The sequence below is a fragment of the Gossypium arboreum genome, chromosome 8, assembly GCF_025698485.1.
Source record: "Gossypium arboreum isolate Shixiya-1 chromosome 8, ASM2569848v2, whole genome shotgun sequence".
NCBI lineage: Eukaryota > Viridiplantae > Streptophyta > Magnoliopsida > Malvales > Malvaceae > Gossypium > Gossypium arboreum.
The window spans coordinates 68,324,400-68,340,813 of NC_069077.1; the positions used below are offsets into that span (position 1 = coordinate 68,324,400).

Below are 16,414 nucleotides of genomic sequence, written 5' to 3' on the forward strand. Positions count from 1 at the left end.
TTGTTCCTCTTCGGTGGTAGGATTGAAGGATTGATATTCTGTATGCACACCTCCTCCACTTGAGTCACACCTAATTACTAGATGTACCTGCGTAGAACCAAGTAAAGCATCAATCTTTTTATTGAGAAGTTCTACCTGATTTGACAACATAGTAACTGAGTTGACGTTATAAACGCCTGCTACTTTTGTTGGCTTAGACCTCATGACTTGCCACTGATAGTTATTCAGTGACATTTCTTCAAAGAATTCATAAGCCTCTTCAGGTGTTTTGTTGTTGATGGTTCCTCCAGCAGCTGCGTCAATCATCTGTCTTGTCGAGGGATTCACATCATTGTAGAACATTTGAACTTGCAGCCATAGTGGTAACCCATGGTGAGGGCACCTTCGCAATAGATCCTTGTATCTCTCCCATGCATCATAAAGTGTTTCTAAGTCTATCTACACAAAAAAGAGATATCATTACGTAACGTAGCTGTTTTAGCTGGCGGGAAATATTTTAGTGAAAATTTTTTGGTCATTTATTCCCAAGTAGTGATAAACCCTCATGGTAACGAGTTCAACCACTATTTAGCTTTTTTTCTTAGTGAAAAATGGAATAACTAAAGGCAAATGACATCATCAAAAACATCATCAAAAATTCACCAAGTGAGTGTTGGGATCCTCATCCTGCAAACCATCAAACTGAACAAACTGCTGTATCATCTGAATTGTATTAGGTTTCAATTCGAAATTATTCGTAGCAATAACAGGTCTAACTATACTTGACTCAGTTCCTGTTAAATAAGGTTTAGCATAGTCATACATAGTACGTGGAGCGGTATTTTGATTAGCTGCAATTGCAGGAAGTAGCTGATTGCCTTGGTTTTCAGCCATTGCTTCGGTTAGGGGTTGAGTATCGTCTTCTTGCTCGTTCTCTGTGTATCTTAAGCTTCGCCTTATTTCTCTTCGGTTTCTACGAACTGTGCGATCGATTTCTTCGTCAAAAAGTAATGGTCCCGATGGGTTTCTTCTAGTTATAAACTATAAAAACCTACCAAGAGAAAGAAAGAGTGGCTTAATAAATAATAATAATAATAAATTAAATTGCAAGAAAAATAAATGGCTAAAGTAATAAAAATTAAGCGCTTAGTTCCCCGGCAACGGCGCCAAAAACTTGATCGCGAGGTTTCGAGATAGGTTTTAAATATTTATAATTACTTGTTCTTGGACTAAATATTATCGCGATGTAGGAAAGTGTACCTATCGAGCAGTAGTATAGTTTTAGCAAGACCGGATTGTCGAACCCAAAGGAACTAAAAGTACTAGTAATTACTGTCTTTTTATTATCTAGCCTAAGAATAATGGGGTTTTGTTTTTAACTAACTAATTATCTAAACTAAGAACTCACAAAGAATAGAATTGGGGAATTGCTTTTGGGAAAAATCGATTGACTTGAGACAATACCAAAGGAAAAATCCACCTATACCTTACTTGTTATTCTGGCTTCGAATCAGACGATTTATTCATTCAACTTGTTCTGTAAAGATCCTTAAGGTATGTTATTATCCCTATTCAAGACTAATAACATCTAATCCCTAGATTGAATAACCGAGACTTTTCTCTAATTAACACACTAGGGTTGCATTAACTCGATCTATGGATCCCCTTATTAGGTTTCACCCTAATCAGGAAAAATCTTGTCACCCTATTTCAAGGCGCGCAATCAACTCCGCTTAATTATGAAAAATGTACTCTTAGACAGGGTCCATTCCTCTGAATAAGAGCTTGTCTTGAATCAGTATCCTGGGATATTCAAACAAGAATTAAGAACACATAATTAAGAACAAGTTAAATATTTATCATACAATTCAGAAAATAATAACAAGATTCGTCTTAGGTTTCATTCCCCTTAGGTATTTAGGGGTTTTAGTTCATAACTAAATAAGAAAACATCTCAGAAGAATAAAGAATACAAAACATAAAGAAAACCCAAAACTCCTGAAGGGAAATTGAGGAGAGATCTTCAGTCTTGATGATGAATTCGGCTTCTAAGATGGATCAATTGGCTTCCTTAGAGTAATTCCTTACCTCTTATTCTCCGTCTCCCTTTTCTTCCTCCTCTAGGGTGTATTTATAGGCTTTGGAATGCCTAGAGGCCCTCAAAATTAGCCTTTTCCGAATTGGACTCAACTTGGGCTCAGCAGGGACACGCCCGTGTGACACGTCCGTGTGCGATTACTTCAGGCCGTGTTCGAGCCTGCCAAATTGACACGGTCGTGTGGTCTGCCCATGTGAATCGTACTTCGATTCTGCCAAGTTAGCACGACCGTGTAGGCTGCCCGTGTGAGGAAGTCCAGCCCGTGTTGAGTTCGTACTTTGGCCCATTTTCTTTGTTTTTTGCCTGTTTCTCGTTCCTTTTGCTCTCCTATGCTCTCCTAAGTATAAAATATGAAATTAAATTATTAGGAGCATCAAATTCACCAATTCTAATCAGGAATTATGCATAAAATGCATTAAACATGGGGTAAAAATATGTATAATTTACGATTTATCATCTATTTAGAAATATTAATGAATGATGAGATTATTTCATATTTACATACAAACTTACTAAGCTTTGTAGCTTACTTTGTTTATTTTTCCATGTTTTATAGTATTTTGAAGCTAGCTTGGATTCAGGGATTGTTAGAGTCTTCATCACACTATCGGTCATCTATTTTGGTACTTTTGAAGTTATGTATATATGGTATATGTCATGTATAGGCTTGAGTCATTTTGGTATGTTTGATGAACATGTATTTTGGTCATTTAACTTGGCTTATGATGATGAATTTGATGATGTTTATAAATGTGTAAATGGTTCTATTTTGAGTTTGGTAATTGACCTATATTCTGTGATGAGGTTGAATTTATAATGCTTAATGATATTAGGTAATTTGATTGCTAAAAGGGTTGATAATTTGGGAAGTTATGTGCTTGAGAATTGGTGAATGATAATGCATGTTTGGAATGGTTTAGTAAATTCAATTATATATGTGAATTAAGTGTGTAGTTAGATGGCAAATTGTGACATATTTGTGACTTGTATGGTAGGTAATGAAATGGTATGATTTGAATATTGGTTGATGATATTTGGCTGCTTATTTGTGTCTTGAAATGAAACTATTTGAGTTTTTATAGGTATGTACGCAATGGGTGGCAAAATGGCTTGGTAAATAGCCTATTTTTGTCCACACGGGCCTGTGTCTTAGCCGTGTGTGACACATGATCATGTCACACAGTTGTGTGTCTCCTGGTCTTGAATTTGAAAACAAGTCAGTATGCTTCACACGGCCTCACACACGGGCGTGTGACATGGCCATGTGGCATAAGTCGGTATACCCTACAGGTTTGGCACGGCCTAACACATGGCCTGGCACACGAGCATGTATGGCCATTTTTAGGGCACACAAGTTAGCCACACGAGCATGTGTGTTGGCCGTGTGACCCATGTCAGAGAGTTACATGGGGTCAGACACGGGTTGGGACACGGCCATGTGCTCCCATTTTGAATGTCCATACAACTTGTGACATGAGCATGTCTGGTGGCCATGTCAGTCACACGGGCTGGCCACACGGGCGTGTGTCCCCTGTTTTGTAAAAAAAAAATCATAGTTTTGTGAAAGTTTCTTGAATTATTGGTTTAGTCCCGAACCATTCTCAAAGCATGTTTAGGGCCTCATAGGCTCGTATAAGGGACAAATTTATTGAGATTGAATGATGAATACTTTAATTGAGAAAATGCTTGCTAAATGGATGTTTAATTTTTTTGTAAGTCTGTTAGTGCTTCGTAACCCTATTCCGATGTTGAATACGGGTGAGGGGTGTCACAAGAGTCCTAAGAAAATGAGGTGAGTCATATTTGACCTCGTAAAAACCAAGCCTTTCCTTACTAGAGCCAATCTTAGACATGCACTTTCTCATTACCACACTTCTCATAGCAATCTTATAACCTAAAGAAGTGAATGGAAGAATACAACACATGTATTCTATCATTCCAATACTTCTTAATTTTCTTAATCGATCAACTGTGGATCATGTTATACATATATATCAAAATTATAATATAACGTAATATAAATATTATAAACAATTGTAAAACTGATTTATAAGGATATGGTAATTAAAATAAAACTATCAGTTAAGGTTTCCATGGTTCTATTTCTAGAAAAGAAATGAAAATTAAAAATTACACAATTTTTTAACACAAGACATTCTTTGGTGTTGGGACTGCTGGTACACCTTGTGGCACAATGGGAAGATTATTCCAGCGATCCTCAGCCATGGATCCATTTAGGAGGAACGAAAGTGGGTTGAGATAGGGTTGAAGATATACCTTCCTAAATGAAAAATGGTGAAAGGATGCTGCTGATTCGATGTCGATTCCAAGCCACAACAAAAGCATCCCAGCCTCTACGTAGTCCACCTGGTATTAAAATAAATGACAAAAACTCTCCTGGAACTTTTCTAGAGAAAATCTCCCAAAATGGTTGTAGAGCTTTTTTACTTATTTTTTTTTTTAAAACACATTTAACCCTAATTTAGGATTTCGGTATCTATATATTGAAAGCAAAATTATCCTATAGAGAACATATGAAAAGCATTAAAAATGCTATATTCTTTCCAAAAAGAATTATAACTACCATGTTTCAATGTTTGATCGAAATCATAATTATAATGATATATTATAATAATTTCAGTAAACTTCTGCTAAAATTTTATATGAATCAAATTCATATATTAATTTTATCTATGTTCTCTATTTGTGTACAACAAGCTTGTACATTTAATTAGTTTAATATTTAACTATCAAATTAAATTAAATTAATAATTAATTTAATTCATGAGACATCTAAACACAATATTAATTGTGTTTGGATTTTATTTGTTTTAACCATATGATGTGACCCTTTAGGTACTTGTAACGTTAGTAGAAATACTAGAACATTTCTAATAATACAAGTAATGAATGACATCTAGCAATGCATCATTTCTACCTAAGTTACTAGAAGTCATAAATTGACATAATCTTTTTGTGATAAATCTTTCATGCATTACATCCTTTTCTCTTTTATATCTAGATTGGACACAAGTAATGGAACAATCACACTTGCATAATCCAATCTCATGTTTCTTGATATCTCCAGTAGACTACTATAAACAAATAAGGATGATATCTCATATCAACTTATTTGAGCATGACAATGCATTTGTTGTAACACCCTAACCCGTATCCGTTGCTGGATTAGGGTTACGAAACATTACCGATCAAAACACAATTCGAAACAGACAGTCATTACAAATCATGCACCTTGTAATATAATTTCCTTTATAAAAGTTATTTTTTGAAAATAAATTAATAAACAACCTCTTACTCATACAAGTCAAATTCATATATTTGAATCACATTTTCAAACACAAAATCCTGCTTTATCGAACATTCTCTTATACAAACTATGTTTCAATATTTAACCATTTTCATACCATTTGCTTACTCAAAAATTTGAAACCAAGCTATCAAATACCAAAACCAAATTGTACATGTTTCAAAATTACAAAATTCAAACCAGATAATCACCACCTTAATAATAATCGAATACATAAATTATGGTTAAGCATATTTCATTACATATACAAGTGCATATATCACATCATCCCTTTTGTACATATCCATTTCATAAGCTAAATATACCAATTTGAGCCCAAATAATAATTCAAATTTATCCATTTTTAGCATACAAAATTATCATGTTTAAATCTCATATATCTAACCATTCAAATAAACAACCATTCGGACATCAATTTCAACCTCAATAAGTCACAACATTTCCATCACCCACATTTGAAGCTAATATACTATCTCAAAACTTAATATCATAAAAATTATGTCTCTTCTGTCTATTTAAGTGGCCATCAAGCATACTCAAGACATAATCATTAATTTCCATCATGAATTATACCTAAAAACATAACCACTCAAGCATAATATAAGTATAAACTTTGCCGTCGTAAACCGAATCAACATAACCAATACTCAATCTAATATATATATCCCTTTACCTTATTATCAAGCCAAAACATAACACTTTTCATACTTTCCAAAAAGAACTACTTTCATGGCTAATTATTCATCCTCATTAACATTTCTTAATGCCAAACCATTATAACCAAATACCACACACATATATATATACCATAAAACATACTTCCATAATAACCTTAAGCCTTGACCGAATACACACAACATTAACATCTTAAACAATCCATTTTTGCATGCGTATATATATATATATACAAATTTCAAAACCAAATATATCAAAACTAGCCTATACATGCGACATAACCTAATCTCAAAACATTAATTTACCGAAACAAAAACTGGTTAGTGTGATGAGGTCTCCTACAACTTCCAACCTGAGCAAGTTTCCAAACTCTGTAAACATAGGAAAAACACATAGAGTAAGCTTTAAAAGCATAGTAAACCATAAACAAATGATTCATTTCAATAATATTTATAAATCAATATCAATAAATCGATTTACATATATACAAACAGTACATCATAACACCAATGTCTCGATATCTATTTCATATCAAAATTTCAAATCAAAATAGTATATCCCAAAACCATGTTTCTTGTTTCATATTTCTCATATTTGAACCATAGAATCACAAGGACATATAACTACCACATATAACACACATTCATTTATATACATTTCTTTCATTCATAATAATATATGTCACATATCGTCATTAGAAACATATTCACCTACCATTTTTGAATTCATATACAATTCACACGTACCAAAAATCATATATCTATACACATGTTTCACACTTTAATATCACATACTTATATCATTTTGCCGAATATAGATTTGCATTCAATATACATATAACCAACTTTATAACATGATTCATATCATTACTTCAAATACCAAAACTTACCTAAATTTCAATACATTAGCTAACACATACTTGAACCTTTTAATTAGATTTCGTAGTCGGTCTTTAATTAACATTGCTTGTTGAATAATTCGAAATTAAATAGGATACTCGGATTGTCACACATATTGTACAATGCCAACTTCCCAAACATGGTCTTACATGTAATCACATATCAATGCCACTGTCTCAGACAGGGTCTTACTCGTAAACACATATTGTACAATGCCAACATCCCAGATGTAGTCTTACATGTAATCACATATCGATGCCACTGTCCCAGATAGGGTCTTACACGAAATCTCTAATTGATGCCAGTGTCCCAGACACGATCTTACACAATATCTCAAATCGATGCCAACGTCCTAGACGTGGCCTTACATGAAACCATATCTCGGTATCCAATGTCATGACATATGTATCCTCTACTATTTCTAGGGTTCGTACGGGGCTTTTTGGATGTCATCACGTTATCAGAACTTTCTCGTATTCATATATTCTGCTTCTCAAACAATTCAATATCATAATAACATATATACATATATAACTTATTCTTAATACATACATTTGCATTACCATTCGACATATACATATATTTATCCAGAAATCAATTCAACATATATAATACATATACATTTCAATTTAACAACATTTATTTACTTATGACTTACCTCAAGTCGTAGATGATTATTCCACGACCCTCTCTTTGCCCCGATTTAATAATCAATCTATTTGTTTCACGATTAAAACATAATATAAATCAATATATTAACTAACTCAAATATCAACTCAAGTTCAAACTCAAACCATTCTATCATTTAATTACAGTTAGTTAAAAAAAACATCTTTATTCTGTACAAATGGTCAACACAATCACAACCATTATCGAATTCATTCCAATTTGGACAACATGAATGCAGTAGGAATTTATATTAGTTCATGAAACTTAAAGTCTCAAAGATTTCCACATTTGGATAACATTAAGTTCCTCTTTAATAAACAACATTAATATACAAAATATGGCAGTTTATTTAAGTACTTAATATCAATTCAGACAACATTCAAATCCTGCATTGCAGCAGCCCAATTAATCCACTAAAACCAACTTTAATAATAATTAACAGTTAACTTATTGATGTAGTACATATTAATTACTAATTACACTCTTCAATAGCTTAATCTGAAATCAATTTGGTCAACATTAATTACCATTATTTATTAATCCACAAACCACACAAATGATATAAACATACGGCTATTTATCACTATATAACTAACTCATTAACTAACACTTAAGACATAAATTTTGTAGCATTTACTCTGCTTTTATTCTCATTTAATAACTTCAATAATAATTGTATTAACCCCTTTAACACATCAATTGGCGTTCGGTCATACATCTGCAGCATCAAACACTCCTTATCTTAAATTTTAGACATAATAAATACATCACCATTTATTCATTTGCAACTTCAACCATTATTAACATAATTTAAAGTCACTCAGATCACATTTATTGACATCTAAACAACAATTTACTGTTGCTGTAACACACCAAATGGTAATCCATAAAACAACATACATACACCCTTTTTTAAACATCCTTATCACTGGAACATTCAACAGCATTTATACCTCCACCGAACAGTATAAACAGAGTAGCAATTAACAATATTAATGGGAGTAAAATTCAGGCAGCAATTTAACAGATTCCAAAAACTATCAAACACTAGAGAATAAAAAAAATATTCAAGGAAAGCTTGCTAATATTTCCCAACACTGATTATAACAATTCAAATTATTCCTTCCCTCACACATTCGGTCAAAATTAAAACAACAATTTAACCAGAATTTATCAATAAAAGCTATAGATAATGGAGAATTTAGAAGTGTTACCTTGCCTCTTCAAAAGTTTAACTTCTAAGCAAACAATTTCACGGTTTTTCCACTGCATGCAGCTTGCCTCTTCTCTAGCTTTCATATACTCTTTTTTTTTCATTTTTTTTGTTGGTTGAAGAGAATGAAGAAAAGATGAAAAATAATGTGGCTTTGTTTTATTATAATTCATATTAATAAGCCAATTACCAAATTAACCTTTTTAATTTAATAACAAAACCTTTTAATGGTGGTCCATTACTGTCCACTTACCTATATAGTGGCCAAATATCATTTTAAGGACTTATCAATTAATAAGCCATAGCAAATTAGTATTTTAACAAAAAGAAAGTCACTTTTGCATTTTATGCGATTAAATCATTTTTGTCAAATTAAACAACCAATCGGTAAAAAAAAATAATTCACGAAAATTTTACACATGCATTCTAACATGCTGTAAACACATAAAATAATATTAAAATAATTTTACTACCTCAGATTTCTGGTTCCGAAACCACTGTTCCAACTAGGTCTAAACCGGGCTGTTACATTTGTAGTCTCACTCAATAAGTAGCCTAAGATATTGCCCCCATTATGTAGGAGGGACAAATCTAATATTGATCAACCATATCCCAGTACATAGGTTATGGCATATTCAACATCAGTCTTTTTAGTACAACCTGTTATAGAAGATGTTTGACTATATCAAAATATACAACTTACAATGTCGAGATAATGATGATCTCAAGTTTGATAATGGTATACATAGTTATCACTATGAGTAATGATTTGACTATTACATAATAATCCAAGAACCATACTCATAGCGAGTCAGTCCAATATGTTATTCTCTAGCACATACTCATATATTGATTTTTACATCCCTATGTCAATGACAACACTTTGTCATCAATCAAATACATATTAAACTCAATGCATTATTGTTGTCCAAGGTCACAATAATACTTGATTAAGGACCTTTAAGAATAATCATATTTTTCTTAGGACTTTATTACAATTTAGTTTATTTATATACACGAAAAAGAAAAAGAAATAATAATGGAAAAGCTTTATATTAATAAACAAGGGAAAACAAGTATGTAATTATAATAATATCATGATTGGTCTTTAGGCATACTATAACACTTGGATCTTCAACTGCCATCACTCCATCTTCTCTTTGTTATGGACTCTTTTTGGAAAAATCACATTTAAGTCCTATGTACATTTACGGATCACAAGAATTGTATGAACTAAAAAGAAAAATAGTTTTAAGTGGAGATGATAGTCCACGATCTATTTCCTAAGAACTAAAACATTGGAAAAAATAACAATTATATAATATCACATTCATTCTCATATATAACTCAAAACATGCATAAGATCTAAAGAATGTCACTTTATACATAATCGAATCATTCAAAAAGAAGATAAATCTATTTATTATTATTTTTTTATACTTGTAGATAGAGCACAACCTGACTCTGATACCAGTTGTTGGAAAAACGAGTTTGAAAATACAGCAAAAAATAACTTTAAGGGAAAACTAGAGTTTTAAAATTTTTCCAAAACTAGAACTTGGTTGTGATATTTAAAGTAATAAACACTTAATCAAAATTGTACCTTTTTCAATTCATCTAGGATGAATGCTACGACCAAATAGTTTTCTGTGCTATTCTCAAGCTCATGCCTACTAAGTGTGGGCTCGTTTTGAATCATAAAATTTTTCACAAAATCACTAGTGGGGCAATTTCGCAATTTCTCTAAAATTTTAGCCCATGTTTTAAATAAAAAAAATATCTTTAGAAATTTTCTGAAATAATTTTTTCAGAGAACTTTCTCTCTACGAGTTTCTCTTGAATTCAAGTGTGAAAAATAATGACTCGTGGCTCTCTTTATATAGAGAGAGTTGAGAAAGTTCAACTATGATTAAACTTAATTACTTTAATATTAAATTACTATAATACTTATCAAAATAAATATTAGATTAAATTTAATATTAAATCTACTATATTTAATATTTATAAATTTAATATTTAATTTAATTTAACATTAAGATAATCACTTTAATATTAAATTAATAAAGTACTATTAATATAAGTATTAAATTTAATTTAATATTACATCTATTAAAATAATATTATTTTTGGAATAGTTAATCTTAAATTAAATTATCTGGTAGAGTCCTAGTAGAAATGTGATTCTCTACTACTCAATCATCGAAGGACCACCCATTGGCCTTTGCAATGTCGCTGCCGCTGCCGATACCATGGTGTCCAGTGGTGCCATCACAGGTGTGACACCTTCACGGCACCCCAAGTCGGTTTGAATGTTGCCAATTCGGTCTAGGCCAATGACGACCTGATTGATCCAATATGTATCAACACTCTAATACCTTCGCAAGTGGGTATAGTTAATCGACGGATATTATCCACATGAAATACCAATATTTTGTGAACACATACCATGACGAATCTATTTACATGCCACCATTTTAAACTAACTTTTATAACCATTTCAACTTATTTTTTACACCTCATGCAAATATCTACACATCATCTGAACACATTTATACACCTTTATACTATTACACCCATCCCTTATGCTAACTTCTAGTTCTTATTTTGAAGAGCCAATGTTCCATTTTCACCATGTAGCTTTGTAGAGCCAGTAGATCGATTATACAAACTAAACCTTCATAAATCCTTCTTAGTAATTTGAACACTTAAGTGTTCCCCCGCAAGGTCAGGTATTCACTAGTCGCAGTTTGCATCAATCTGCCATATCAGAGGCGAAACATATAGTAGTGATTCACTTTTTTTCTTTTCACTATCATATGTATCAACACTCTGATACCTTTTTTCGTCGATCCAGATACAGAGCTTATGCACTAAGATAGGAGTATTCATATCGATGCACATACATGATTCATATCTATGATTTACCAATATTACCAATATATGCATCATCTTACTTCTATATTCTTTTGATAGAAACACCAAAACCAAATGTTAGGACTTTCATGCAAAAGTTAGGACCACTCCCCTAAGTAAATAGTAGGACATTTTAACATGTTGATATAATTAACAGACACAAAGTACAATGGAACTCCCTAGAAATCTTCATACATGCTTTTATCTACTCGATAGGTTCTTTTCCCTATACACTAGGACCTTCTCTCGTTTCTTTGGTTAAAAATAATCAAATAACTCTTTTAAATACAAACAACTGAAATTCAACATAATAGTAAGAATTGGTAAACATGCAAATAATTCCCAGAAGGAAGTTTTCTTCTTGTCCAATATTTAAAATGAAAACCCTAAAGAACGACTCCTTCAACTACCTCTTCCCATCTGGTAAAAACTTAAAGAAGGATTTAAGAGTTTACCAGCATACAACTTAAAGAAGGTAGCTTCTACAATCTTAATGATTAGCTCCTCTATTAATAATGAAGAACACTTCTGAGTTTTCTTCAATGATAATGAAGGAGTGTATAGAAAATGAAAATAAAGGCCTTCTCTTCAATACCGGGTTGTCCTCTTTATAGTAAAACTGTAATCCAAATCCCACTTCAAGTAGGTTCTCTAATCAATATTCATGCACACACATTTCCACTAATTAATCACATCCTACGGGGTTCTCCAAGTGTCTTGGTTATTGACACGTTACCTCTACTAGGGTGCCACATGACTTATAAATGTTCACTCACCATGATTTCTAACACAACTAACACATTTACAACAACAAAAAACACGAGTGGTGGACTTATTAACAGAAGGTTTTGCCACCCAAAGAACTTGCCAATCACGGATTAAGAGTCTGCAAGCTTGGCGAAGCTTAGCAAAATTCTTCACCAAGGAATTTGCCAACGCCAACCAGTCTAAATCTCGTGACTTAGATGGTTTTGCCAACACTACCTTCCAATAATTTTAGTTTTCCAAGTGAGGGTGTGATAGATTCTAAGCTTAATTATGTTTTGACATTGTTCTAAGATGTATTTAAACATACTAGTTTGGTTTGGTTTGGTTTGGTTTAGTTTGGTGATTTTGGAGGATATTGGGGGATATTTTGGAGTGTTTTTGGGCTAGTAAAAGGGTGACAACGTGACCTCGTCTTTGCTAAAGATAGGAACCAATATTATATGAAATATTGGCCCAAAATCTTATAGTACCTCAAGAATGGAGATGATAGCTAATCGTGACCCACTATCTATGAAAGATAGGAACCAAAAATAAAAAGTTGAATGCCACACTTTGGAAAAGTGATAAGTTCAGAAAATGACAAGATTGATGCCACAAGAAAGTCTTGATAAGTCAATAGAGTCAAGGGAGAACAAAGGGCGTTGAACACTCACCAATATGATAAAGTTCATAAAATGATCAAAATTCTAACCTTAAAATGTTTACAGGATAGCTATTTATAAACACAAAGATGACTACTCAAATTCGGCATCTATGTGTTCACATAACAATTAAAATATTCAAACTTAAACATTAAATATGGTTCTTGAATACTTTCCAAATCTGAATAGACACACATTCTTCCTTTATGGCCGTCCATGTATGCTTAGCATGGAAGAAAATTAAAATACCTTAAATGGACATATATCTTGCATTGATCATGCACCTTCTATTAATTGGACGCATTAATGATAGATTGGTTCATAAATTGCAGCATATATCTTGTTAATTTGTCCTCCCCATTGTGCATGCATGTTGCTAATTAAATGTAGCGAATTTATTTGTCATTTTCCTCCTTTGGACGTTCATGAATTTATCCATGCATGTATAGATGCTGATTGGTCAAATTAAGGTGTGAACAAGGTTTGATTCCATCTTGGGAAGCAAAATGTGCATCCAACATTTTAATGCTAATTGTGGCACATGAACAGCCACCAAATGTGAACATGTTGATTCGATTGGTCACCTTGGTGTGAACTAAACTACTAGCTGAATAGTCAAGTGTGAAAACACTTAAAACCATTGCTCTCCATGAAAAAGGTGCTTGTAGAAAAGCAATCAGCAGCTTCTTCTTGAATGCAAGTCCAAATGCATGCCTCTTCTTTAATGTCGTTCAATGTACATGCTTGCTAATTAGCCAACCTACAAGATACTTTTAAACTCAGCTTAACTTCACTAATAAGTCATAATTTAAACACCATTTAATTTGTCTAAGCTTTAGACACAATTATGATGTCTAGACAAAGTCACATTAAAATGTTGTACTAAATAGGACACAATTAAAAATGTTCAAATTATTGCATGTTTAAAACGGCAATTAATTTATGTCACAATTTAAAGACTTAAGCTTTAATAACTAAAATAACTAAAATGGATAAACATCCTTATATTCCAACAACCACATTAACAAACTGAAATTAAAGCTTCATTTTGCACTTGTGCCCTTCGTGCTTAGGCCAATTCCGATGTCGTCGAATTGTATCATGACATGATGCGGCTGGGATCGCATCATACCCTCCCTCTTGAAAATGATTTGTCCTCAAATCGGGCCATTTGCTCGCGAAAAATCTTTCAAGATCACAAACCCTTTTGTTCATGAACCTGACAAAGTCGCTTACAAATATGTGAGAACCACAAATGGTTCAAAAAGAAAGAAGGTTATTTGCATGCCCTCCCTCTTTAGAAGTGTGACATCCCTAATTTGACCCTAGTCGGAAAGTGGTTTCGGGACCACTAAACCGAGTCTTATAAGTAATTAAAAGTTATATTCTATGTTTATGATGTTAGTAAATGCATGTGTGAAAGTTGCATGCATTAATTTGATCATTTCTATGTGAATTTATTAAAATGGACTTATATGAAACATTGTTGAAAGGTGATAGGCTAATCTTACAATGGTCTAATAGTACATGCATGCAAAAGAATGGTTTTGCATGTCAATTTACCCAAAAAAAAAGGAAGTGGCCGGCCATGGTAATAAAGATGGGCAAAAGAAAACATGTTTTGCTAGTGGTGGATGTTAGAAATAATAAAATAAGAGCATGGGTAAAGAAATGAAAAAAAAATGAGTGTGGATGCTCCCCCCCCCCTTGCCGTGTATGAGAGAAACAAAACAAAGAAAGAAAGAAAAAAAAAAGTTGTTATTCATCCTTTGGTTTTCTTAGCCGAATAGAAGAAAGGGAAGAAGGAGGAAGAGCTTGAGAAAAATCGGCTATGGTGGTTGCTAGACTAAGGTATGTTTGATGATATTCCATGAGATGCATGCATGTTTTAGTTGTTAGTTTAAGTTCTACCTAGCCATGGTTTGAATTTTTACTATTGATGGAGATGATATTCGGCCATGGCTGTTGTCTTTTTTTTTTGGTTGGTGTTTTGATGTTGTGGTGATGAGAGCATGAATAGATGAAGAGTTCGGTAAATTGATATGGGGTAAAAATGGGTCAAATGTTCATGTAAATGGTGTGTGAATTTTTAGTATAAAATTCTTGGTATGAGTATTAAAGATGGTACATGAATTGGCCTTAGAAGAAAGTTTAGTATAATATGGTTGTTGTTAAATGAAGTAGAGTCTAACAAGTGAGCTCATATGTGTATTAGTTGCTAGATGGAGAAGAATCGGCTAGCAAGTTGTGTGCTAAGGCCGAATATAATTTTGAAAAATCATTGAGTAATGTATGTGTTTGGAATTGATGAATTAAGAGTATGCTTAAATTGTGTTATGAACAATTAGATGTTAAATCAAGGTTGCTAAGCTAGCTATTTAGGTGAAGTGCAATTGTTAGTAATTGAGTACTAGTGTATATATGTGCATTAGCCGAGTTTTGGACTAGAAACAATATGGCGTTTAGTCAATACAAGTAACCATATTGTAGAATGTATTAAGTGCACAATCGGCCCCAACATAGACATGTATATTTGGCCACCTAATTAAGCACATAGGTGGTGTCGAATTTGATCTTGGACATTCGGCCATATGGGTGTACACACTTGTGATACTATCCTTGATTAGGATAGTTGGCAATAGGGTGATAGCCTAAGGTTGTGAACCGAATAGTTCAAAAGCATGGGGTAGAAGGATAAGAATTTGTCATGTGTATCCTATGAAATGAAATTTTAATGTTTAATACAAATATTTTACAAAGTGGTTGAATGGGTTAATTTAATTGTTTAAGCTCAAGATCCTAAAGGAGAGGCGTCCAACAAGGGGAAAACGAAGGTCATCGAGTAGCCGACTTGGAATTTATTTTACCCAACACAAGGTAAGTCATTAAGCATATATTTGGTGTTGATTTAAATGATCATAATATATATGCAAATGTGTTTAAATGAGTTGATGTGTAAATGGAAATGTATGTGTATGGAATGATGCCATTGTTGAATGTATAAAGGCAGCAAAATGCATAAGGTATTGGTCTCGGCACTAAGTGTGCGGGTATAAATGGACACGGTGACAAGATTGGCACTAAGTGTACGGGTTTAAATTGTACAGCACTAAGTGTGCGAGTTTGATTATATAGCACTAAGTGTGCGAGCTGAATGTATATAGCACTAAGTGTGCGGATTCACTATATGCTCTTGCATTACAATTGGCACTGAGTGTGCGACATTATCGA

General features: G+C 32.9%; 1 non-coding gene across 1 annotated transcript; it reads left to right on the forward strand.

The window, feature by feature from the left end:
• Positions 1-364: 364 nt before the first annotated feature.
• On the forward strand, positions 365-470 carry LOC128279838 (small nucleolar RNA R71). The gene has a single exon (XR_008270031.1). It is a non-coding gene; the product is annotated as a small nucleolar RNA R71 (small nucleolar RNA).
• Positions 471-16,414: the final 15,944 nt, after the last annotated feature.